Source organism: Ranitomeya imitator, chromosome 6 (assembly GCF_032444005.1).
Source record: "Ranitomeya imitator isolate aRanImi1 chromosome 6, aRanImi1.pri, whole genome shotgun sequence".
Lineage (NCBI taxonomy): Eukaryota > Metazoa > Chordata > Amphibia > Anura > Dendrobatidae > Ranitomeya > Ranitomeya imitator.
Genome location: NC_091287.1, coordinates 32558461 through 32584497, shown reverse-complemented (window position 1 = coordinate 32584497; position 26037 = coordinate 32558461).

Below are 26037 nucleotides of genomic sequence, written 5' to 3'. Positions count from 1 at the left end.
CTGTAAGTCATCATCTATGACTGCACTGTAATCTCTTGTTTTTCAGGACTGGTATCTACCACTATATGGTCACCATATGGCCTTTGAATTGTGTTTTTTTTTCAGTAACACCACAGTCATCTGCTGAGGTTCCCCTAACCAGTATGATTAGGGTATAGACATGGTTGCCTTAGTTAGCGGCTATCTACGCCTTTTGCAGGAAAATATCTGCTTTCAATACCAAGAAAATCCACAACACCAAAGGAGTTTGAATTGCCAGTTACACAAAGGGATTATACATGAGATCTGATCTAAAATACGAATGAAGACCTCTTCGAAAAGCTAATTTAAAATCTTCTACCGTTTTGTGTATTCAGCTACTCTGCAGACTTATGTGTCTGTGTGATAACAGACTGCAAACAACCTCTGCGTAGTCTGATCCTGGAGTCATTCTCCCTTATTTCTTACCAATTTAATCTTAGCTAACAATTATGGAACTGATTTAAGCTATTCTGGCTGCTCAATAAGCCTTGGTACAGCCCTACCTGGAAACTCTCAATTTACTGTGTGAACTATTGATTATTTCTTTACTATGAAAATAACTAAATTTCAATCATTTCCAAATCAATAAGACATGGGATAACTTTTCATCTCGGCAATAACCCTTTAAGTATAGCATGCTCCATATCAATTAACCAGCTCCTCTCCATGGCCATTTTGGCGATCAGCTGATCGCTGCTGGTCTCCGAAAACTTCCACCAAACAAAAAAGTGCCATCAGCTACAGCGGCCACTACAGGGCAAATGCAGTATTGCATTATAGGTCATAAAAATGAAGTTGGGTTTAAGACTTCATAAAGACATGGAGGTAACCCATGAACCCCTGTGTGAGCTTTAATGATTGTCACCCAGGATAACTTGGGGACTAATATTTACAGTTATTTTTTTTTCTTATTAAAAAAGTGCCCTTAATGCAATATTTTAATGAAGTGTGTTTTGCATCCCTGTATAACTGTACGGTAGGTGGAAAAGCTCATTAGAAAAATACATTTTCCTGACACTTGATATTTTTAAATTCCTAACACAAGTCGGTTTAATTAAAGAAGAGAACTCCTCATTTACCAGCTGCACAGAGCAATGTACGGAAATAATGGAAATGCTTGTAGCCCGCGGTGTAGACCGGTGTCTATGTTAATTCTACCAAGCCAGGCCTCCTGGGGAATGTTCTATCTCGCTACGGCCAAGTTAGTCCACAGGCTGCTCTTTGTATTTAAAGGGGTCGATTCATCAAGCAGTTTTCATCGGAATTCTGGAGTAGAAAAAAAAAAGAAAAATAGCTGGAAACGTCAGAATTTTTTTTGCGCAAATCGAAGATGAGCAAACATTTTGCGACTTTTAACGTCTTCATGCCCATCTCTGCCTGCGGCGCCAACTTTACAAAAAGATGGCTGAGTACGACCAAGATGGGGTATTTCTGGCAGCGGCGCACGACAGTTGAAAAATGCAAAAGATGTATTAAAATTAATTGGGCTAAGTTTAGAAGTTATACCCTATCAATGGGTTAGGGATAAGTTCCCAGATCGCTGGGGGTCTCACCGCTGTGACCCCCCCACTTATCCTGAGAATGGAGTGGGGGTCCAGTATGCACACCTGCACTCCATTCATTCTCAATGGGACCACTGGAAATAGCCGACCTTCGTTACTCCCGTTAAAGGGGTTGTCCAGGCTTGGGGTACAAGTCTGCATTTGCGTTATGTGACTGCAGACTTGTGAATCCTCACAGCGCACAGTGTGCATACTGTCAGGATTCTCTGGCGCTGGCTTCGTTAGCAGGCGGGCACTTAACCACAAGAATGCGATTTTCATGTATGCGGTCGTGTGCCGACTAGACGTGCCCGTGCTGACATGTCTAGTCAGAATGTGGCTGGAAGTATGTAAATCACATACTTGTAATCACTTGACTGCCTATTCTTGACAGCGCGCACTGGGAGCATTCACAGGTCTGCAGTCACATACGGTAGCTGCAGGCTTGTATCCCAAGCCTGGAAAACCCCCTTTAAGAATAAATGGAGCACAGGTGGGCATTCTCAACCTCCACTCTATTCCGATGAGGTTCTTCAGAGCCTTGTTCTCAGGATTGATGTGGATACCTGCGGTTGGACCTCCAGCGATATAATCATTGTACACACCCTATTAATAAATTTGGCGCATCTCTGGGAAGTCTCATTGAGTCAAATGAAAACTCCAAGATTCTAGCGTCTTTTTTTTTTCAATGAGGCTCGTGACATTAACAATTATGATTATGGCGATACCAAAATGATATATTTTGGTTTTACGTTTTCTTACAATTGTGCTAAAATACAATTTTTTACAAAAGCAAATGTCTTGTTCATATTCTGAGAGTTAGCACAGCTTTGTCAGTGTTTCTTTTTTCTCGGATGAGTTGTGGTTTTTCATTGGTATCATTTTCGGTACATGTGATTTTTTGTTTGTTTATTTTAGTAATATTCAATTATTTTAAATAGTAATTATGTTATTTGTTTACGGTGTTCACTGTACAGATGAGGTAGCAATACATTTTCATACCTGGGGTCATTACAAACATGGCAATTTAAATTATGCGTTTATTTATTTTTATTTAAAAAAACAAGGGAAAATGGTAAGTTTTGCGTCATTTTATTTTTTAACATTCTTTGTATTTTTTTTTTAATTCTTATTTTTGGGGAACTGGAACTTACCGTAATCACTTACAGTGGGGCAAAAAAGTATTTAGTCAGTCAGCAATAGTGCAAGTTCCACCACTTAAAAAGATGAGAGGTGTCTGTAATTTACATCATAGGTAGACCTCAACTATGGGAGACAAACTGAGGAAAAAAAATCCAGAGAATCACATTGTCTGTTTTTTTAACATTTTATTTGCATATTATGGTGAAAAATAAGTATTTGGTCAGAAACAAACAATCAAGATTTCTGGCTCTCACAGACCTGTAACTTCTTCTTTAGGAGTCTCCTCTTTCCTCCACTCATTACCTGTAGTAATGGCACCTGTTTAAACTTGTTATCAGTATAAAAAGACACCTGTGCACACCCTCAAACAGTCTGACTCCAAACTCCACTATGGTGAAGACCAAAGAGCTGTCAAAGGACACCAGAAACAAAATTGTAGCCCTGCACCAGGCTGGGAAGACTGAATCTGCAATAGCCAACCAGCTTGGAGTGAAGAAATCAACAGTGGGAGCAATAATTAGAAAATGGAAGACATACAAGACCACTGATAATCTCCCTCGATCTGGGGCTCCACGCAAAATCCCACCCTGTGGGGTCAGAATGATCACAAGAACGGTGAGCAAAAATCCCAGAACCACGCGGGGGGACCTAGTGAATGAACTGCAGAGAGCTGGGACCAATGTAACAAGGCCTACCATAAGTAACACACTACGCCACCATGGACTCAGATCCTGCAGTGCCAGACGTGTCCCACTGCTTAAGCCAGTACATGTCCGGGCCCGTCTGAAGTTTGCTAGAGAGCATTTGGATGATCCAGAGGAGTTTTGGGAGAATGTCCTATGGTCTGATGAAACCAAACTGCCACTGTTTGGTAGAAACACAACTTGTCGTGTTTGGAGGAAAAAGAATACTGAGTTGCATCCATCAAGCACCATACCTACTGTAAAGCATGGTGGTGGAAACATCATGCTTTGGGGCTGTTTCTCTGCAAAGGTGCCAAGACGACTGATCCGGGTACATGAAAGAATGAATGGGGCCATGTATCGTGAGATTTTGAGTGCAAACCTCCTTCCATCAGCAAGGGCATTGAAGATGAAACGTGGCTGGGTCTTTCAACATGACAATGATCCAAAGCAGACCGCCAGGGCAACGAAGGAGGGGCTTCGTAAGAAGCATTTCAAGGTCCTGGAGTGGCCTAGCCAGTCTCCAGATCTCAACCCTATAGAAAACCTTTGGAGGGAGTTGAAAGTCCGTGTTGCCAAGCGAAAAGCCAAAAACATCACTGCTCTAGAGGAGATCTGCATGGAGGAATGGGCCAACATACCAACAACAGTGTGTGGCAACCTTGTGAAGACTTACAGAAAACGTTTAACCTCTGTCATTGCCAACAAAGGATATATTACAAAGTATTGAGATGAAATTTTCTTTCTGACCAAATACTTATTTTCCACCATAATATGCAAATAAAATGTTAAAAAAACAGACAATGTGATTTTCTGGATTTTTTTTTCTCAGTTTGTCTCCCATAGTTGAGGTCTACCTATGATGTAAATTACAGACGCCTCTCATCTTTTTAAGTGGTGGAACTTGCACTATTGCTGACTGACTAAATACTTTTTTGCCCCACTGTATATAATGCGCTGCAATACTCCTGAATTTCATCTATTAGACCCAGCTAGAAGGACTAAGATGGCAGCCATGCAGTCCATTGTTAGGCCCTCGGGTGCCATGATGACACGTTGACATCTCACGTGATTGGAAAGTCCACTGCAGATATGACATGTGAGAAGATACCATCAGGGCTGGGATCAGGCAGCTGTATGACAAATCGGGCCAGTCATGCCTGCAGATTGTATGGTTGCAGGAGCTGCCTTTCATTGCACACAATATTTCAGTCCAGACCAGAATAGTGAATGCTGCAATTTTTTCACTTGAAATATTGTTCCTTTTTGGAAAATTGCCCATGTGCACTAATACATTGTCTAAAATCGGCAGCACACTCACTAGATCATTAGAGGCCTTTTTAAGGGATTTTCCAAGAGACTATTTTGTTTTTTACTATGGGCCTAAAAAATTAACGGGCAGGAAATTGCTAGAACAGGCAATTACCTATTTGTTCTACCCAGCGATGGCTCAGAGCGGTCATCCAACCGCTCTTGCTGGCAATTCAACTGTTCTATGTCAGCAGAGAAGCTCTTCTTCTTCCTAGCTGCTCTGTTGACGAGGCGTGCCTGCTGCCAAAATGATGAGTGACAGCTAGCTTCCCACTGTTAGGCAACAGGGAGTCGGCTGTCAATCATCATGATGTCGGTAGACAACAGAGCAGAGCGAAAGAGAAGCAGCTGCTCTATCAATGTGACAAAGCTGCTGAATCGCCAGCAGGAGCGGTCTGCAACTGCTCGGTATCGGACACAACAAACAGGTTGTTTTCAACTACCTAACAGTAAGTTCTTATGGCCATCGTGAACAAAAAATAAATACTCCTGGATAACCTCTTTAACTTGGAGTATTTTAAGCCTTTAATGACAGCCAATATACTATCAATAATCTTATGGTTATCAATAAGGAACTTTCATTCTAGAGCTGGTATCCAAGCTTTAGGATTTCAGGCCAGTCAGTCATGGTTTGATGGCCCGGCCATTTCTGTGGCATGGAGTGGCCAACCTTCCTGGAAGGTGACTTATACTGTATTCTTCGAACTTGCATTATTTTTACAATAAGGCACCGGCATCACTCCTCGCACCATACAGACTCGTCTACAATTTCCTATTTACCAAGACATACAACAAAGCCGGGAACGAGGTCAGGCTGAGCTGCTTACTGTAATAAGGCGCTTGTTTGAAGTACGTTGGGATGTAACTTGTTAGAACATGTGCAATATTTGTGATGGTTGAGATCAAGCGTGGGCTTCTTAATGAGCTAATTAGAACGTTAAAATCCTCAGTGCTCCTCTTTGTGACTACGTTGGTTAATATACTTTTTGACATTAATTTTAGGAGATGATGCAAATAATACAAGACTACAGTCTGGGTAGAGATAGATCACTCTATGGTGCATATCGCCATATATATAAACTTATATACATATATATGTATATAAAAATATGTACGGTATGTATTGTGCTTAAAAGTTTACATACCCCGGCAGAATTTTTCCTTTCTTGGCCTTTTTTCAGAGAATATGAATGATAACATGAAAACCTTTTCTCCACTCATGGTTAGTGGTTAGTTGAAACCATTTATTGTCACTACTGTGTTTTCTCTTTTTAAATCATAATGACAACCCAAAAGATCCAAATGACCCTGATCAAAAGTTCACACACCCTGGTAATTCTGGCCTGATTACAAGCACAGAAGTTGACACAAATGGGTTTGAGTGGCTACTAAAGGTAACTCACCAGTGACCTGTTTGCTTGTAATCAGTGTGTGCATAAAAGCTGAGTTTCTGGGATCCAGACAGACTCTTGCATCTGTCATCCAGCCACTGACGTTTCTGGATTGTGAGTCATGGGGAAAGCAAAAGAATTATCAATGGATCTACAGGAAAAGGTAGTTGAACTATATAAAAAAGGAAAGGGATACAAAAAGATATCCAAGGAATTAATAATGCCAGTCAGAAAGTGTTCAAACTGTGATTAACAAATGGAAAATCAGGGGCTTTGTAAAAACAAAACAACGGGCAGGCAGACCAACTAAAATTTTGTCCACAACTGCCAGGAAAATTGTTTGGGATGCAAAGAAAAACCCACAAATAGCATAATCTGAAATACTGGACTCTCTGAAAAATAGCGGTGTGGCTGTTTCAAGATGCATAATAAGGAGGCACTTGAAGAAAAATGGGCTGCATGGTCGAGTCGCCAGAAGAAAGCCATTACTGCGCAAATGCCACAAAGTATCTCACCTACAATATGCAAAACAGCACAGAGACAAGCCTAAAAACTTCTGGAGCAAGGTAATTGGAGTGATGAGACCAAAATTGAACATTTTGGCCACAACCATAAACGTTACATTTGGAGAGAGGTCAATAAGGCCTACGATGAAAGGAACACCATTCCTACTGTAAAGCATGTAGGTGGTTCGCTGATGTTTTCGGGATGTGTGAGCTACAAAGGCACAGGAAACTTGGTCAAAGTTGAAGGAAAGATGAATGCAGCACATTATCAGCAAAAACTGTGTTGTGAATTCTGTTGTCGGGCTCCCTCCTGTGGTCATGAATGTACTTCGGCTAGTTCTGTCCATGGACTTCCTCTGGTGGGTGTTTCTGAGTTTCCTTCCACAGGTGACGAGGTTAATTCGTTAGCTGGCTGCTCTATTTAACTCCACTTAGATCTTTGCTCCTTGCCACCTGTCAATGTTCCAGTATTGGTCTAGTTCACTCCTGGATCGTTCTTGTGACCTGTCTTCCCAGCAGAAGCTAAGTTCCAGCTTGTATTTCTTTTGTTTGCTATTTTTCTGTCCAGCTTGCTATTTTTATTGTTCTCTTGCTTGCTGGAAGCTCTGGGACGCAGAGGGAGCGCCTCCGCACCGTGAGTCAGTGCGGAGGGTCTTTTTGCGCCCTCTGCGTGGTCTTTTTGTAGGTTTTTGTGCTGACCGCAAAGTAACCTTTCCTATCCTCGGTCTGTTCAGTTAGTCGGGCCTCAAATTGCTAAATCTATTTAATCTCTGTGTTTGTATTTTCATCTTTACTCACAGTCATTATATGTGGGGGGCTGCCTTTTCCTTTGGGGAATTTCTCTGTGGCAAGGTAGGCTTTATTTTTCTATCTTCAGGGCTAGCTAGTTCCTTAGGCTGTGCCGAGTTGCATAGGGAGCGTTAGGCGCAATCCACGGCTATTTCTAGTGTGTTTGATAGGATTAGGGATTGCGGTCAGCAGAGTTCCCACGTCCCAGAGCTCGTCCTTTATTATCAGTAACTATCAGGTCATTCCGTGTGCTCTTAACCACCAGGTCCATTATTGTCCTGACCACCAGGTCATAACAAAACTGGTGGCAAATTTGCAATCATGAGCCTGGAAGCTGCGCATGGGACGTACTTGGATGTTCCAACATGACAACGATCCAAAACACAAGGCCAAATCGACCTGTCATTGAACACAGCAGAACAAAGTTAAGGTTCTGTAGTGGCCCTCTGAGTCTCCTGACCTCAATACCATTGAGCCACTTTGGTGAGATCTAAAGAGCACAGTTCATGCTAGACAGCCCAGGAATTTACAGAAACTGGAGGCTTTTTGCCAAGAAGAGTGGGCAGTTTTACCGTCTGAGAAAATAAAAAACCTCATCCACAACTACCAAAAAAAGACTTCAAGCTGTCATTGATGTTAGAGGGGGCAATACACGGTATTAAGAAATGGGGTATATAAACTTTTCATCAGGGTCATATGGATGTTTTGGGTTGTCATCATGCTTTAAAAAGAGAAAACACAGAGGTTTGACATTAAATGGCTTCACCCAACCGCTAACCATGAGCGGAGAAAAAGGTTTAGTGTTATCATTCATATTCTCTGGAAAAAAGGCCAAGAAAACTAAAATTCTGCCGGGGTATGTAAACTTTTGAGCACAACTGTATACAGATGTTTCTCACAAAATTAGAATATCATCAAAAAGTTAATTTATTTCAGTTCTTCAATACAAAAAGCGAAACTCATATATTATATGGAGCCATTGCAAGCAGAGTGATTTATTTAACGTGTTTATTTCTGTTAATGTTGATGATTATGGCTTACAGCCAATGAAGACCCAAAAGTCATTATCTCAGTAAATTAGAATACTTCATAACACCAGCTTGAAAAATGATTTTAAAATCTGAAATGTTGGCCTACTGAAATGTATGTTCAGTAAATGTACTCAGTATTTGGTCGGGGCTCCTTTTGCATCACTTACTGCATCAATGCAGCGTGGCATGGAGGCGATCAGCCTGTGGCACTGCTGAGGTGTTATGGAAGCCCAGGTTGCTTTGATAGCAGCCTTCAGCTCGTCTGCATTGTTAGGTTTGGTTTCTCTCATTGTCCTCTTGACAATACTCCATAGATTCTCCATGGGGTTAAGGTCAGGTGAGTTTGCTGCCAATCAAGCACAGTGATACTGTTGTTTGTAAACCAGGTATTGGTACTTTTGCAGTGTGGACAGGTGCCAAGTCCTGCTGGAGAATGAAATTTCAATCTCCAAAATGTTTGTCGGCAGAGGGAAGCCTGAAGTGCTCTAATATTTCCTGGTAGACAACTGCACTGACTTTGGTCCTGATAAAACACAGTGGATCAAAACCAGCAGATGACATGGCTCCCCAAACCATCACTGATTGTGGAAACTTCACACTAGACCTCAAGAAGCTTGGGTTTTCATTGGCTGTAAGCCATAATCATCAACATTAACAGAAATAAACACTTGAAATAGATCATTCCGTTTGTATTGATTCTATATGATATATAGGTTTCACTTTTTGTATTGAAGAACTGAATTAAATTAACTTTTTGATGATATTCTAATTTTGTGAGAAGCACCTGTATATATACTGCTCAAAAATAAAGGGAACACCTACACAGTGTAATTTCAAGTCAATCACACTTCTGTGAAATTAACCTTTTTCAGTTGTGGGAGTAGTGGGGGCTGATGGTCACTTTTGCATTTTGTAATTGCTCTCACCTGTAGAAGTACAGTAGCATGAGGTGGTGTCTACAGCCCACAAAAGTTGCTCAGGTAGTGCAGCTCATCCAGGATGGCACAACAATGCGAGCTATGGCATGATGGGTAGCTGTGTCTGTCAGCACAGTGTCCAGAGCATGGAGCAGATATCAGGAGACAGGCCAGTACACCAAGAGGTGTAGAGGGGGTCATAGAAGGGCAACTACCACGCAGCAGGACCGCTACCTCTTCCTTTGTGCAAGGAGGAACAGGATGAGCATTTCAGAGACCTGCAAAACAACCTCGAGCGGCCACTGACATCCATGTGTCTGCTCAAACTGTCAGAAACAGACTCCATGAGGGTGGTATGAGGGCCCGACGTCCACAGTAGCCAAAGATCAGCTAAAGAGTGTAGCCCAGAGCGTAGGTGGTCAGTGACCTGCAATCAGGTATACTGTGACCCAAACTATGTGTGGAGTATCATATGTCGCAGTATCCACTGCAAGACAGGGAGGTGTGACACTCTTTAGCTGATCTTTGGCTACTGTTTGTGTTCTACTCACACTAGCATCCAAAAATTAACCCTAGTACACTTACGAACGTCTATCACGACCGAAATGTTTGTAACTAGAGGCTACTGTATGTATTAAATTTTGATTTTTGCACCAAAAATCCTTGAGTGTGTCCGGTATTTGATACTTTGCCATTAAGTACTGGGATGAAGATCCTTATTGTGAGACAATATGCAAGTGCACTGGGCCCTGGATTCCTTCTGATGCATGGCAATGCTAGGTCTCATGTGGCTGAAGTGTCTCAGCAGTTCCTGCATGATGAAGGCGTTGATGCTATGGACTGGCCTGCCCTGTCCCCAGACCTGAATCCAATGAAGCACATCTGGGACATCATGTCTCGGTCCATCTACCAACGTCACGTTGCACGTTGGTAGACTGGGACAATATCCTCAGAAATAAGAATACAGATAATAAATGGGAAATGTTTAAGAACATCCTAAATAGGCAGTGTAAGCGGTTTATACCTTGTGGGAATAAAAGGACTAGAAATGGGAAAAACCCAATGTGGCTAAACAAAGAAGTAAGACAGGCAATTAACAGTAAAAAGAAAGCATTTGCACTACTAAAGCAGGATGGCACCGCTGAAGCTCTAAAAAACTATAGGGAGAAAAATACTTTATCTAAAAAACTAATTAAAGCTGCCAAAAAGGAAACAGAGAAGCACATTGCTAAGGAGAGTAAAACTAATCCCAAACTGTTCTTCAACTATATCAATAGTAAAAGAATAAAAACTGAAAATGTAGGCCCCTTAAAAAATAGTGAGGAAAGAATGGTTGTAGAGGACGAGGAAAAAGCTAACATATTAAACACCTTCTTCTCCACGGTATTCACGGTGGAAAATGAAATGCTAGGTGAAATCCCAAGAAACAATGAAAACCCTATATTAAGGGTCACCAATCTAACCCGAGAAGAGGTGCGAAATCGGCTAAATAAGATTAAAATAGATAAATCTCCGGGTCCGGATGGCATACACCCACGAGTACTAAGGGAACTAAGTAATGTAATAGATAAACCATTATTTCTTATTTTTAGGGACTCTATAGCGACAGGATCTGTTCCGCAGGACTGGCGCATAGCAAATGTGGTGCCAATATTCAAAAAGGGCTCTAAAAGTGAACCTGGAAATTATAGGCCAGTAAGTCTAACCTCTATTGTTGGTAAAATATTTGAAGGGTTTCTGAGGGATGTTATTCTGGATTATCTCAATGAGAATAACTGTTTAACTCCATATCAGCATGGGTTTATGAGAAATCGCTCCTGTCAAACCAATCTAATCAGTTTTTATGAAGAGGTAAGCTATAGGCTGGACCACGGTGAGTCATTGGACGTGGCATATCTCGATTTTTCCAAAGCGTTTGATACCGTGCCGCACAAGAGGTTGGTACACAAAATGAGAATGCTTGGTCTGGGGGAAAATGTGTGTAAATGGGTTAGTAACTGGCTTAGTGATAGAAAGCAGAGGGTGGTTATAAATGGTATAGTCTCTAACTGGGTCGCTGTGACCAGTGGGGTACCGCAGGGGTCAGTATTGGGACCTGTTCTCTTCAACATATTCATTAATGATCTGGTAGAAGGTTTACACAGTAAAATATCGATATTTGCAGATGATACAAAACTATGTAAAGCAGTTAATACAAGAGAAGATAGTATTCTGCTACAGATGGATCTGGATAAGTTGGAAACTTGGGCTGAAAGGTGGCAGATGAGGTTTAACAATGATAAATGTAAGGTTATACACATGGGAAGAAGGAATCAATATCACCATTACACACTGAACGGGAAACCACTGGGTAAATCTGACAGGGAGAAGGACTTGGGGATCCTAGTTAATGATAAACTTACCTGGAGCAGCCAGTGCCAGGCAGCAGCTGCCAAGGCAAACAGGATCATGGGGTGCATTAAAAGAGGACTGGATACACATGATGAGAGCATTATACTGCCTCTGTACAAATCCCTAGTTAGACCGCACATGGAGTACTGTGTCCAGTTTTGGGCACCGGTGCTCATGAAGGATATAATGGAACTAGAGAGAGTACAAAGGAGGGCAACAAAATTAATAAAGGGGATGGGAGAACTACAATACCCAGATAGATTAGCGAAATTAGGATTATTTAGTCTAGAAAAAAGACGACTGAGGGGCGATCTAATAACCATGTATAAGTATATAAGGGGACAATACAAATATTTCGCTGAGGATCTGTTTATACCAAGGAAGGTGACGGGCACAAGGGGGCATTCTTTGCGTCTGGAGGAGAGAAGGTTTTTCCACCAACATAGAAGAGGATTCTTTACTGTTAGGGCAGTGAGAATCTGGAATTGCTTGCCTGAGGAGGTGGTGATGGCGAACTCAGTCGAGGGGTTCAAGAGAGGCCTGGATGTCTTCCTGGAGCAGAACAATATTGTATCATACAATTATTAGGTTCTGTAGAAGGACGTAGATCTGGGGATTTATTATGATGGAATATAGGCTGAACTGGATGGACAAATGTCTTTTTTCGGCCTTACTAACTATGTTACTATGTTACTATGTTACCACAGACTGTCCAGGAGTTGACTGATGCTTTAATTCAGGTGAGGGAGGAGATCCCTCAGGAGACCATCCGCTGCCTCATCAGGAGCATGCCCAGGCATTGTAGGGAGGTCACACAGGCACATGGAAGCCACACACACTACTGAGCATCATTTCCTTGTCTTGAGGCATTTCCACTGAAGTTGGATCAGCCTGTAATTTGATTTTCCACTTTGATTTTGAGTATCTTTCCAAACCCAGCGCTCCATGGGATGTTAATTTTCATTTACATTGATCATTTTTATGTTGCATTGTTCTCAAAGCATTCTACTACGTAATTAATAAAGATTTGGAACTGGAATATTTCATTCAGTGATATCTAGGATGTGGGATTTTAGTGTTCCCTTTATTTATTTTAGCTATATATATATATATATATATATATATATATATAATGGTGATTGACATGGTGACATAATGCACTGCTCCATCACAGTAAGAGCTACTGGGAATTACCAGTCAGGTGGGTGTTAAGCTCACTTGGGTAAATGTATCCTTGAAGCCCAAGACACAATTAACTTACACTTCCTTTTATCTGCAGCTCGCTTGTCGCCTTTGCTGTTCAGACTGGGGAAGAATGTGCCGAGTCATTTCATTATTATGACATGGGCAAATTAACGTCAGGTCTTTCATACTGCTCGAGGCATAGATAAGGTAGCTGACTTGTCAGCTTTGCTGTATAGACTAGGGAGAAATGTTCAGAGTCTTTTCATTATCATTAGAGATGGGCAAGTTAATATCAAGTCTATTCTATTGCTAGATGCTTAGATGAGGCAGCTCAAATGTCAGATTTCCTGTATAAACTTGAGAGTAATGAGCAGAGTCATTTCATTATCACTAGAAGTTGGGCTAAGTAATGTCAAGTCTGTTGTACTGCTAGAGGCTTAGATGATGTACCTCACTTGTCAGCTTTGCTGTATAGATTGGGTAGGAATGTGCAAATTTATGTTATTATCATTAGAAGATGGGTAAGGTAATATGAGGTCTATAGTACTGCTAGAGGCTCAGATGCAGTAGTCACTTGTCAGCTCCGCTGTATAGACTTGAGAGAGATGAGCAGAGTAATTTCATTATCACTAGAAGATGGGCATTAAATTGATAGGTCTGTTGTAATACTAGAGGCTTCAATGAGGCAGCTCAGTTGTCAGCTTTGATGTATAGACTTGGGAGGGACGAACAAAATAATTTTGTATCATTAGAAGATTGGCAATATAATGTCAGGTCTGTGGTATTGCTAGAGGCTAAGATGAGGCAGCTCACTTGTCAGCTTTGCTGTATAGATTGGGTAGAGATTTGCAGGGTAATTTCATTATCAGTAGAAGATAGGCAGGTTAAAGTCAGGTCTATTGCACTTCTAGAGGCTTAGATGAGGCAGTCCACTTGTCAGCTTTGCTGTACAAACTGAGGAGGGATGAAAAGAGTAATTTCATTAACATTAGAAGATCGGCAAGGTAATCTTGTCTGTGGTACTGATAGATACTTACAGTTGATGAGGTCGGGTAGTAATGTACTAAGATCAGATAAGGCTTTGTGCGCAGCTCGTCTGTCACTCTTTAGTTTTGAGGAAGGGCCTGTACTCCATCACTTCCAGGAGACTGTAATAATCGAAGACATTTCCTTGACAACTTACTCCTATTTATTACTTCTGGCATATAGCTCATATACCCCTAAAAAGACAATACATCGAGAAAAAAATGTATAGTTCCAATATGGCCACCCCATGTATGTTTTTAAATATAAAACTATAGCTCCAACTAAAAAAATAAACTGAAAACACACATTTCCTTTAAGCAAATCCATATAACTGAATGTTTCCAGAGACTTCGGAGCAGCTGGAGGGGTTATGAAATTATAACACCGCCGGAGACGGCATAGTTCTCATATTAATGTGTTTAAATAGTAAACTGATATCTAAAATCACATAGTAAAACCCCCGTAGAGTCCTCGGACTTTGCGACCCAGTTGGAATGAATCAGACTGCGGAAGACTGACAGGTTCTCTTGCCTATTCTAACACATGGGGAGCCCCAGACATCAACGGCGCTGTGTGTGTGTATGGGACTGTGTGCCACTGCCATATGGACGGAGCCTGGTAGGTGGTAGGAGTCCTTACAAGGGCAATAGTGTCTTCTTCTCAGGCCCATTTATTTAGCTAAAGGCCTTGTCTATTTATTTAGGGTGAGCGAGTGAGGAAGCATTTGTGAAGTGATGAAAACCATTTCTCAAGAGAAGCGCTGTGCAAAAAAAAAAAGAATCTATACGGTATTTTTCTACAGGTTGTGTTTGTTATGCTTCAACATTTTCCCCAAAATCTAGTAACAGACAGACATTATAAAAGATTTCCAGAAAGCTCTTTGAGAATCTGCAGGCCACTTCCGAACCGAAGAGGCGACTGGGAACAAAAATAAAGACTGTTCGTACTGAGATGGGTCGTCGGCAGACAGAAAATAAACATTTTTGTTTCAAAAAGTGAAAATTTTTAAAAAGGAGGGCTATTCCGATCGAAGGGATTGCATTCCGATCGAATGGAATCATTCTGAAGACTGAAGCCCCCTTCTTCACACCGTACCCCAACATCCACCACCTCCTCCACCGTCCCGGCTGTATCCAGAGGCTTTTATCCTAGCTTGCATTATTACTAAATGGTCGTAGGAGGCACAAGATGGCGCTTATACAGCTACCGCAGAAGTGAAGGGATTTACACGTAAGCACCGGCCAAGAGATGTGTTTTCCTCAGTATAATGCCTCCATTTAGGATGTGGCGCGGACGGTTTGTGCACACACGTAGCACTAATGGATGTATTGGAAAACGCTGACTGTGTGTGGTACCGGGGTGTAATACTTGATCATTTTCCTAAAAAAAAAAATGGTTTAATAGAAAAGCACAGCCATAGAGGGTTTTATTTATATATATTTTATTAATATCGATAATTTAACGCCTTCATGACTGGGCAGTTTCCGTTTTTATTTTTATTTTCTTTATTTTTTTATGTATTTATTTAATTTTAAATGTGCATCATTTTCCCTTCCTTGTTTTTCTCGTAGTTTTGAATGACACCATTCATCTTCCCGTAAAAAGTCCTGTAAAAAAAATGAAATTTCGGTGTAATGCGAATTGGTGAAATCAAATGTAGATTTGTCAAATAAAATTTTGGTTTGTATCGCCGGTTTTCCAAGTGTCATGGTCTTGGGTTTGAACCCTTGAGCCTGCGTTTTGCTTCTCTATCCGTCGAACCACAGAAGACTGTAGTTTAAAACCAGTCAGTGTATTTCCAGCTAGGATTTATCTCTTTGCTGTTTCTGATCTTTGCTCTGCACCTATATTCTGTTTCTTTTTAGGAAAGGTAGCATCTTTTCTAACTGTACGTACTCTATACTTTATTTTGTATTTTTTGGTTAATTTTACTCACTCTGGGATCTTTCCTTTTTTCAGCACACTTTCTTTTCTAAAGGTAATTTGCACTCTGCTCTGTCCTCCAGTTCTTTACGAGGAACCCGATGTGCTCAATAGCCTTTTAGGCAACATAGGTCCAAGTTGGCATCTTCTAGTCAGTGGTTAGGGCTATCTCAGCTCACACAGGAACCACTAGGGACTGTGGGGTCAGGATCCCTAGTCTGTACCTTAACTGGCAGGGTCAGTTGCAGACTTTAGATTTATCTGTTATCCATAGCTGCACTACCATAACACCAAAATCCGTAATGTTTTCACTTTTCTGTTGATGCAGCTGCATGAAGATTTGTTTTTTTCACGTGGCAAGCTGACGGTTTTATTGACACCAGTTCGAAAACATAGTGTTTTCATCACTTTTATTGCATTTTTCTGGGGTTGACATGATGACTAAAAAATATAAACAGTATAATCGCTCCACATACAGTATAATGGCTGCAAAAAGGGCTCCATACAGTATAATGGCCCTAGATAATGCCCCCACACAGTATAATGGCCCCATATAGTGTTCCATACAATATAATGGCCCCACATAATGCTTTAGACAGTATAATGGCCCCATATAGTGCTCCATACAGTATAATGGCCCCAAATAGTGCTCCATACAGTATAATGGCCTGACAGAGTGCTCCATACAGTATAATGGCCTGGCATAGTGATCCATACAGTATCATAGCCTCACATAGGGCTCCGTACAGTATAATGGCCGGGTCTCCCTGCGCAGGTTCATATCATGCCAACTATGATGGAAGGGTTTTTTGGGGCAGCACAGTGGCTTAGTGACAACAGTATAATGGCCCCATATATTGCTCCATATGGTATAAAGGCCCCGTATAGTGCAACATACAGTATAATGGCCCCACATAATGCTAGACCACTATAATGGCCACACATAGTGCTCTATACAGTATAATGACCCCTCATAGTGCTCTATACAGTATAATGTGCCTCACATAGTGCTCCATACAGTACAATGATGCCAAATAGTGCTCTATACAGTATTTTGACCCCACATTGTTCTCCATACAGTATAGTGCTATTCGCATATTGATCTATACAGTATAATGGCCCCACATAGTATTCCATACAGTATAATGGCCCCACATAGTTTTTCATACAGTACAATGGCCCAACATAGTGTTCCATACAATATAATAGCCCCACATAGTGCTGCATACAGTATAACATGCCCAACATAGTCCTCCATACAGAAAAATGGCCTCACATAATGCACCATACAGTATAATGGCTCACATACTGCTCCATGCAATATAATGACCCCATACAGCACTCCATTTGGTATAATGACTTTACATACTGCTTTATACAGTATAAAGGACCCCACATTAAAAAAAAAACTACTCACCTCTGCCCGTTCCTGGCTGCTCCAGTCTCTTCATGGTGTATTCAAATCCTCTGCATATCTCGGCATAGTGGGCGCGTTGTGATGATGTCATTGCCCCTACTGCGTTGAGATGTCAGACGCAGAGGGGAAATGATGGGAGAGGGAGCCTCAGCTGACGCTCCCTCCTCCATCATTGCTTTCAACTGTATCGACATCCAAGATACTAATGTATTTGAAAGTGCGATGCCAGGCTGGGGATCTGCCCGGTTTTGTGGGCCAAGTATACTTGGGGAACTCGTCCAGCGTCACAGGCCAAATATATTCACCCCGAGGGCCAGATTTGGCAAGCAGGCCGGAGTTTGACATACAGTATGTGCCTTAGGGGACTTGAACCTGCAAATGTCTGATCATTTGTTTTATATACTGCAAAACTACGGAATTGCTGTATTTAGGGAAAGTGATGGTCTTCTGTGACATCCAGTCTCTAACTGGGCTTCGCAGGTGTACTAACATGACAGCCATGAGAGCTTTCTGTAGATACACGGATGCCATTACAACCGATCAGCACAATCACAATCAGTCGATGTACACCCAAAAAAGTACAACACCAGGTACATTGTGCACATTAAATGCCACTGTCAGAGGTTGATAGCAGCATTTAGGGATAGGAACAAGCTGAAAGCAGCGGACGCTGGCTGCATAACACAGCCACATCTGCCAAATAGGATGCCTCACATATTGGAAGGGAGTTAAAGACAAATTCCCCAAAATCACAATTTGTGCTCTAGCCACAGGATTTTCCATTTTTTGACGGCTGGAGTCTCAACCATTGGGAAACACTCCCTCTTTGGATAGTTTTTGAGAGACTTTTTCATTTTTTTTGAATCAGTTTTGTAAAGGTTTTAAAGAAGGGTTCTTTGTATTTGCAGCTTTTTGACTGGACTGTGTTTGAAATAGACCAGATTTCATCGGAAGCCGCATGAAAGAAGTGATATGTACGCTCTTTTTAGTTCCCCAAGTAGTGATTTTCAAAACCTGAAGTGGAAAAAAAGCGCTCTGAAGACTGATTATATAAATAAGGGCTTTACAATAGAAATAAATAAGAATAGTATTTTAAGCATTTGTTTTAAGTGGACCCTTTCCCCAAAAAAATACCTTGCAAAATTCTCCGTGTGCGGTAAGTTTTGAACGTTGTTTGGCCGGCCGCTATCTCTTCCAACCCATCCCACCCTACACAACTGGTCAAAAGTTTTGACTTTTGCAGGGTCGCTGAACTACAAAAGTGGTTGTTCCTTGGTGTCTTTTGGGCAGTTGTGGGTGATCTTGGAGATGGTGTCGAAATTCCGGTAAGTATGCCAACCTCACCTCCATGTTAGTTACGCCGCTGCCACAATAGAAATTGGATTTTTGCATCGAGACATTTAAGGCGGGACCTCGTTAATAGGACCTTTTTCTTATTGAAGTCACAATCATGAGTTTTTTATAGTCTGTCCGTCATGTACGTGTAATGGGTCAGAAGCGTCAGAGAATCCATATTGTCAAAGTTTGGCTTCATTACTTGGTGCACAAGGCGGCCGTTAATGACCCAAATACTTCAAGTGTATTGTCTGTGTCTTCCAGCAGTGTCGGACCTACGAAGTCCTGTTTGGCTGCAGAAAGCCTTTTTTGTGTCTTAGTCAGGGCTAAGGGAGCGCAGGGAAGACTTCAGACACAGTCTACACACATCCTCATTATCTGTAAGACAAGAGCGAGCTGATTCTTTCCTGAATATGCTAATTATTGGTATAATCCCATGACCGCAATAAGTACTTCAGTAAAGAGAACGTCTACACTGGCACAAGTCATCGCTAATTACTGCTTTGTACAATGCTCCAAGTAAAAGTAATTATACTGTACAATGACCAACGGCAGAGAGAACAGATCAAATAACAATGCGAATACCTGGTAGAAAAAAGTAGGAACATAAGGAACTCCAAGGGGATGTAGAAAGTCTATGTCTTAGCAAAGGTAGGGTATTCCTATAATATACAGTACTGTGCAAACGTTTTAGACAGGTGGGAAACAAATGCTGCAAAAGTAAGAATGATTCCAAAAGAAGAATAGTTTATTTTTTACAATTTAACAAAATACAAAATGAATGAAGAAAAAGAAAAAAAAAATGTAAATCACATCAATATTTGGTCACCCTTGACCTTTATCAATTCTTGAAACCTGTACTTGCACATAGTTTTGGAAGGAACTCAACTGGAGGTTGTTCCAAACAGCTTGGAGAACTGACCCCAGATCTTCTGTGGATGAGGATGGTGCAAATCCTTCTGTCTCTTCATGTGATGCCAGGCAGACTGGATGATGCTGAGATCAGGGTGTTGAGGAAGGGTCTAAAGTGATCCTTCACGGTTAACTCAGTGATTTCCAAATTAATCTACAGGGCGTTGCCGGCAACTGAAAATGACCAGACGGAGACGTGTGCCTCTGTATGGGGGATCGAGCACAGATCTCTGGGCCCCCATTTATTGTGTATGACTTTTCATAGTCATAGAAATTATACTTCAACCAATCAGCATACGAACACGCTCACAGTTCTTAACCTATAAGAATGCAGGAAAAACTTAACCCATGAGGATACAGAAAAAACGGAAACTTCAGATATGGTCATATCTTCTTTGCATAAAAAAGACATACTAACAGGTGCCTCAGTCTTGTATAGCGATACACCCCCGAGTCCCCTCCCTGGCTCGAGTTAGAACACTCAAGGTCTTTATACCAATTATGAACCATAGCCTAGTTGAATAACAGAGAACTGAAGACCCATTGGTCGGCCAAGCAAACTTGTTGTAGCAGATGAAAGACACAACATGTTACTTCCTTTCTAAATCAGAAGATGTCCAGCAGTGTCATCAGCTCAGAACTGGCAGCAACCAATGGGACTAAGCTACACCCATCTACTGTTCGGAGAAGTCTGAAGAGAAGTGGTTTTCATGGAAGAATTGTGGCCAAAAAACAAAACCTTCTACATGGAAACAAGACCAAGACTCTCAATTATGCACAAAGAACTATCTTCACCGTAAAGAAGAACATGGAGTCCTGTAAGTGACAGGAACCGTGGTGCAGATAGATGGCAGCAGGTGCTTTAGACTGATGAGCCAAAATGGGATATATTTGGGTGTAAAAGAAGGCAGTTTGTTGCTGAAGAGTTGGAGAGCGACACAATAATGAGGGTCTGTAGGAACAGTGAACCATGGTGGAGGGTCCTGAAAGTTTGGGGCTGCAGTTCAGCAATAAGAATTGGGGATTTTGTCAGGATTAATCGTGTCCTCAATGCTGAGAAATACAGGCAGATACTTATCCATCATGTAATCTCATCAGAGAGATGTCTGATTGGCTAGAAATTAATTCTCCAGCAGGAAAACGACCACAAGCATGCAGCGAATGTCATGAAAGGGAACCTGTCACCAGGAATAACGCTGTTAATGTTAATATGGGGTTAATCTGCAGGTTAACAGCTTTATCATGCTGTCCGGCATCTGCACGCAGCCGAATGCAATGGGGACAAAATTATCTTTAGGCTGCCGTCACACTATCAGTATTTGGTCAGTATTTTACATCAGTATTTGTAAGCCAAAACCAGGAGTGGAACAATTAGAGGAAAAGTATAATAGAAACATATGCACCACGTCTGTATTTATCACCCACTCCTGGTTTTGGCTTACAAATACTGATGTAAAATACTGATCAAATACTGATAGTGTGATGGCAGCCTAAAGATAATTTTGTCCCCATTGCATTCGCCTCGCCAGCATTCGGTAGTCAGTCATAGGGATGGGGAAGCTGCCGATTCAGTCACCACTCTGAGAGTAACCGCGACCAAGGGCCAGACTTACAGCCGGCAGAAATGTAGAGCCAGTGGGTTTTTTTTTGTTTTTCTTTACCATGTTCACTAAATGCTAAAACTGACCCCCCATTACAATTCTCCAGGTCATTACAAGTTCACAGACACCAAACATGTATAGGTTCTTTTATTTAAGCGGTGAAAAAAAAAATCCAAAATTGCACCATTTTCCGAGACCTCTAGCGTCTCCATTTTTTGTGATCTGGGGCTGGGTGAGGGCTTATTTTTTGCGTGCTGAGCTGACGTTTTTATTGATACCATTTTGTAGAAGATCCGATGTTTTGATAGCTTGTTATTTCAATGTTGTCGCAACCGAAAAAAACGTAATTGTGGCCTTTTGATATTTTTTTTCGTTACGCCGTTTACCGATCGTATTAATTCTTTTTATAGTTTTGATAGATTGGTAACTTTTGAATGCTGCGATTACAAATGTGTTTATTTTTGTAATATTATTGTCTTATTTTGAATGGGTTAAAAGTTGGGTGATCTGAACTTTTGTATTTTTTAATTTTTTTTAATATTCATAAAAACATTTTTTTTTTTACTTTTCACTTGCTTCAATAGTTCCCTTAGGAGACCTGAAGCGGCAATTGTCCGATCACTTGGGTTGCACATAGCAGGATTTCAGTCCTGCTATGTGTAGCCGATTGATCATCTGCAATGAACACTGGCCACAGGGCAGCGCTCAAAGCAGATCAGCAATGACCACAACAGGGTTCTCCTGCAGACCCCGGGCTGTATGCTAACCCATTGACGCCCCACGATCATGTGACGGGGTGCCGATGTGCCGATGCCACTGTCAGAGATTCCACCCGCGGCTGTTAGGGGCACATGACAGCTAGCTAATCAAATCAGCTATCATATGCCTGAAAAGATGTGGGTTCAGCGTCGGAGGCTGCATCAAATGCCGAGACATGACCTATGACGTACCCATAGGTCGTGAAGGGGTTAAGGGACCTCTTCTTAAAGGGTAATATAGTATTATGTTTCGTGCTGGGAGAAGTCCATAGCATCTTTCACTTACAGTTCCTTATAAAAAGTATTCAAACCCGTGAACTTTTCCACATTATTTCTTGTCATAACCACAAGCTTAAATGTATTTTACTTGGATTTTATGTGATACCAACACAAAGTAACAAGTAGTGGTGAAGTATAAAGTAAATGATACATGGTTTTTTAATTCTGTTTAAAAATATATAAATCTGAAAATTGTGACGTACCTTTGTATTCAGCCCCCAATAGTCTGATACCAGTAAATATAATCCTGAGTGATGTAGTGCAGCGGTGTGCTCACTGTGCAATGATGACGCACTGACCCAGGAAAGTTCAAAGTAAATGTAGTTTTAATGTCCAAACTTACAAACAAAACAGTATCCTCCGGATCGCAGTCGAAAAACAAGACAGTCCTTAAATGCATCCAGTTTCCGAGGGCGACTGCACCGTACTACGCCACGGGGTGCCAGGGGTTCACTCTGCTAGATTCTGTGTTTCCTCACACAGGCTGAGCTTTTGCAGAGCCGTCCAGTTTGCTCCTTGCAAACTCCACACTGACACATCCAACCCTCTGCTGCAAGGGATTTTACAAGGAACCTGTGGCTGTAGGCCACATGGAAAACCCGGTCCGGGGAGGAAATGGACTGCCCCACTACTTTCCAGTAGTCCATTTAAAAAATAAAATGACAGGTTTTCCTAAATTTGCCTTGGATAAATAGCTTGCCCAAGGCTAACACTCACTTTTATTCAGCATTGCAATCACAGCTCTGCCTGTGACTGCAATGCACTCCCATGGCCTCAATATGCTTCTATGCACATCCTGGAGGACACATAGCTACCCTCGCATATGACCCTGGTCACTGCTTCACAGTCATCACTTGCCTCCAGAAGTCACATAATTAGTAAAATGAGTCCACCTGTGTAATTTATTCTCAGTATAACTACAGCTGTTCTTTGAAAACCTCACAGGTTTGTGTGAAAGCATTAAGTATCAAACTGCATCATGAAAACCAAGGAACACACTAGACAGGTTAGGGATATAGTTGTGGAGAAGAGTAAAGCAGGGTTAGGTTATCGAAAAAAATTGCCCAAGCTCTGAATATCTCACAAAGCACTGTTTAATCCATCATCCAAAAATGGCAGAACTGCAAACCTGCCAAGACATGGCTGTCCACCTAAATTGACATCCCAAGCAAGGAGAGAACTAATTAAGCAGCCAAGAGGTCCATGGTCACTCTGGAGGAGCTGCACAGATCCACAGCTCAGATAAGAGAATCTGTCCACAGGGCAACTATTAGTCATACACTCCACAAATCTGGCTTCTATGGAAAAGTGTCAAGAAGAAAGCCACTTTTTAAACCAAGCTATAAGAAGTCCAATTTGCAGTTTGCAAAAAGTTATGTAAGGGACACAGTGAGCATGTGGAAGAAGGTACTCTGGTCTGATGAGACCAAAGGATAACTTTTCATCCTAATTGCAAAAGACTATGTATGGTGGAAATCTAATACTGCACATCACCCTGAAAACACCATCCCCACCATAAAACATGGTGGAGGCAGCATCATACTGTGGGAGGCTTTTCTCCAGCAGGGACAGGGATTCTCGTCAGAGGTGATGAAAAGATGGATGGAGCTAAATACAGGTCAATACTGGAGGAAAACCTGATAGAGGCTGCAAAAGAATTGAGACTGGGGTGTAAGTTCACCTTACAGCAAGACAATGACCCTAAACATCCTGCCATAGCAAAAATGGATGGTTTACATCAATGCATATTCATGTGTGTGAACGGCACAGTTATAGTCAAAGCCTAAATCCCATTGAGAATTTCAGCCATGATTTAAAAATTGCTGTTCACAGACGTCTCAATCTAACCTCACTGAGCAAGAGCGAGTGTGCCAAGAAGAAGGGGCAAAAATGTCACCTCTAGATGTGCAAAACTGGTAGAGACAGACCCCAAAAGACTTGCAGTAATTGCAGCAAAAGTATGAACCTGGGGGGCTGAATACAAGTGCATCTCACAATTTTCAGATTTATAATTTTAGAATATTTAGAAAACATTTACCGTATATACTCGAGTATAAGCCAACCCGAGTGTAAGCCGACCCCCTTAATTTTGCCACAAAAAACTGGGAAAACTTAATGACTCGAGTATAAGCCTAGGGTGGAAAATGCATCAGCTACTGGTAAATTTAAAAAATAAAAATAGATACCAATAAAAGTTAAATTTATTGAGACATCAGTAGTTTAAGTGTTTTTGAATATCCATATTGAATCAGGAGCCCCATATAATGCTCCATACAGTTCATAATGGCCCCCATAAGATGCTCCATACAAAATACGCCCCATATAATGCTCCAGTTTATGATGGACTCCATAAGATGCTCCATATTAAAATATGCCCCATATAATGCTGCACAATTGTTGATTATGACCCCATAAGATGCTCCATACAGACATTTGCCCCATACTATGCTGCACAAATGCTGATTATGGCCCCATAAGATGCTCCATCGAGATATTTGCCCCATATAATGCTGCACATGGCCCCATAAGATGCTCCATACAGATATTTGCCCCATATAATGCTGCACATGGCCCCATAAGATGCTCCATACAGATATTTGCCCCATATAATGCTGCACATGGCCCCATAAGATGCTCCATACAGATATTTGCCCCATATGCTGTTGCTGCGATTAAAAAAATAAAAAATCACATACTCACCTCTCAGGCCCCCGGCACTTGCTATATTCACCTGCTCCACGTTCCAGCGCCGACCGCTGCTGTGTCTTCCCCGTCCTCTGCACTGATGCTCAGGCAGAGGGTGGCACGCACACTAATCACGTCACCGCGCCCTCTGACCTGAGCGTCACTGCAGAGGACGGGGAAGACGCAGCGGCGCCAACGGTGGAATGGGGTGCAGGTGAATATCGCACAATGCCCCCGTCATACTCACCTGCTCCTGGCGTGGTGCCTTCACGTCTGTTCCCTGGCGCCGGCAGCTTCTTCCTGTAGTGAGCGGTCACATGGTACCGCTCATTACAGTAATGAATATGCGGTTCCACCCCTATGGGAGTGGATTCGGGTCTATATTCATCGCTGTAATGAGCGGTACCATGTGACCGCTCACTACAGGAAGAAGCTGCCGGTGCCTGGAGAATCAGGGACGTGCAGGGATCGCGCCAGGAGCAGGTGAGTATTATTAGACAACTGCCGCTCCCCCTCCCCTGCCGACCCCTGGGTATGACTCGAGTATAAGCCGAGAGGGGCAATTTCAGCCTAAAAAAATGGGCTGAAATTCTCGGCTTATACTCGAGTACATACGGTAATTTCCTTTACACTTTACAAATGCTTGCTACTTTGTGTTGGTATGTCACATAAAATCCCAATAAAAACATTTTAAGTTTGTGGGTTTAAAGTGAAAAATGTGGAAACGTTCACGGGGTGTTAATACTTTTCAGAATTTTTGTATGTTGAGTGTCACCACCTTAACCTAATGTTGCTATCGCTCCAATGACCAGTGCATGAAACCAATTAATAAAATTGCAGGATTGTGTATTTCCACCTCTCCGCCTTGACCCACAGGATAAAATATAGCTCACCATACATGTACAAATGGCAGATGTGATGCACCTGCAGATAATTAAATTTTTGCAATATTTTACCATCCATCCTCATAAGATGGAAAATGTTTAATTGAAAATCATACTAAAATAAAGTAAAATATATTACTTGCAGGGAAACTCCCATTGGAACCATTTTTCTTCCTCTCGCAAATTCTCCTGCCATGTTTTCCACTGTTTAAGGTCTCCAGTTCCTCCTAAAAACCCGAATTGCGTTTTCCCCAATAAATCACGCGGTTTTCAAGTTTATTTTGATAGAGTAAAACTTCTTGACTCCA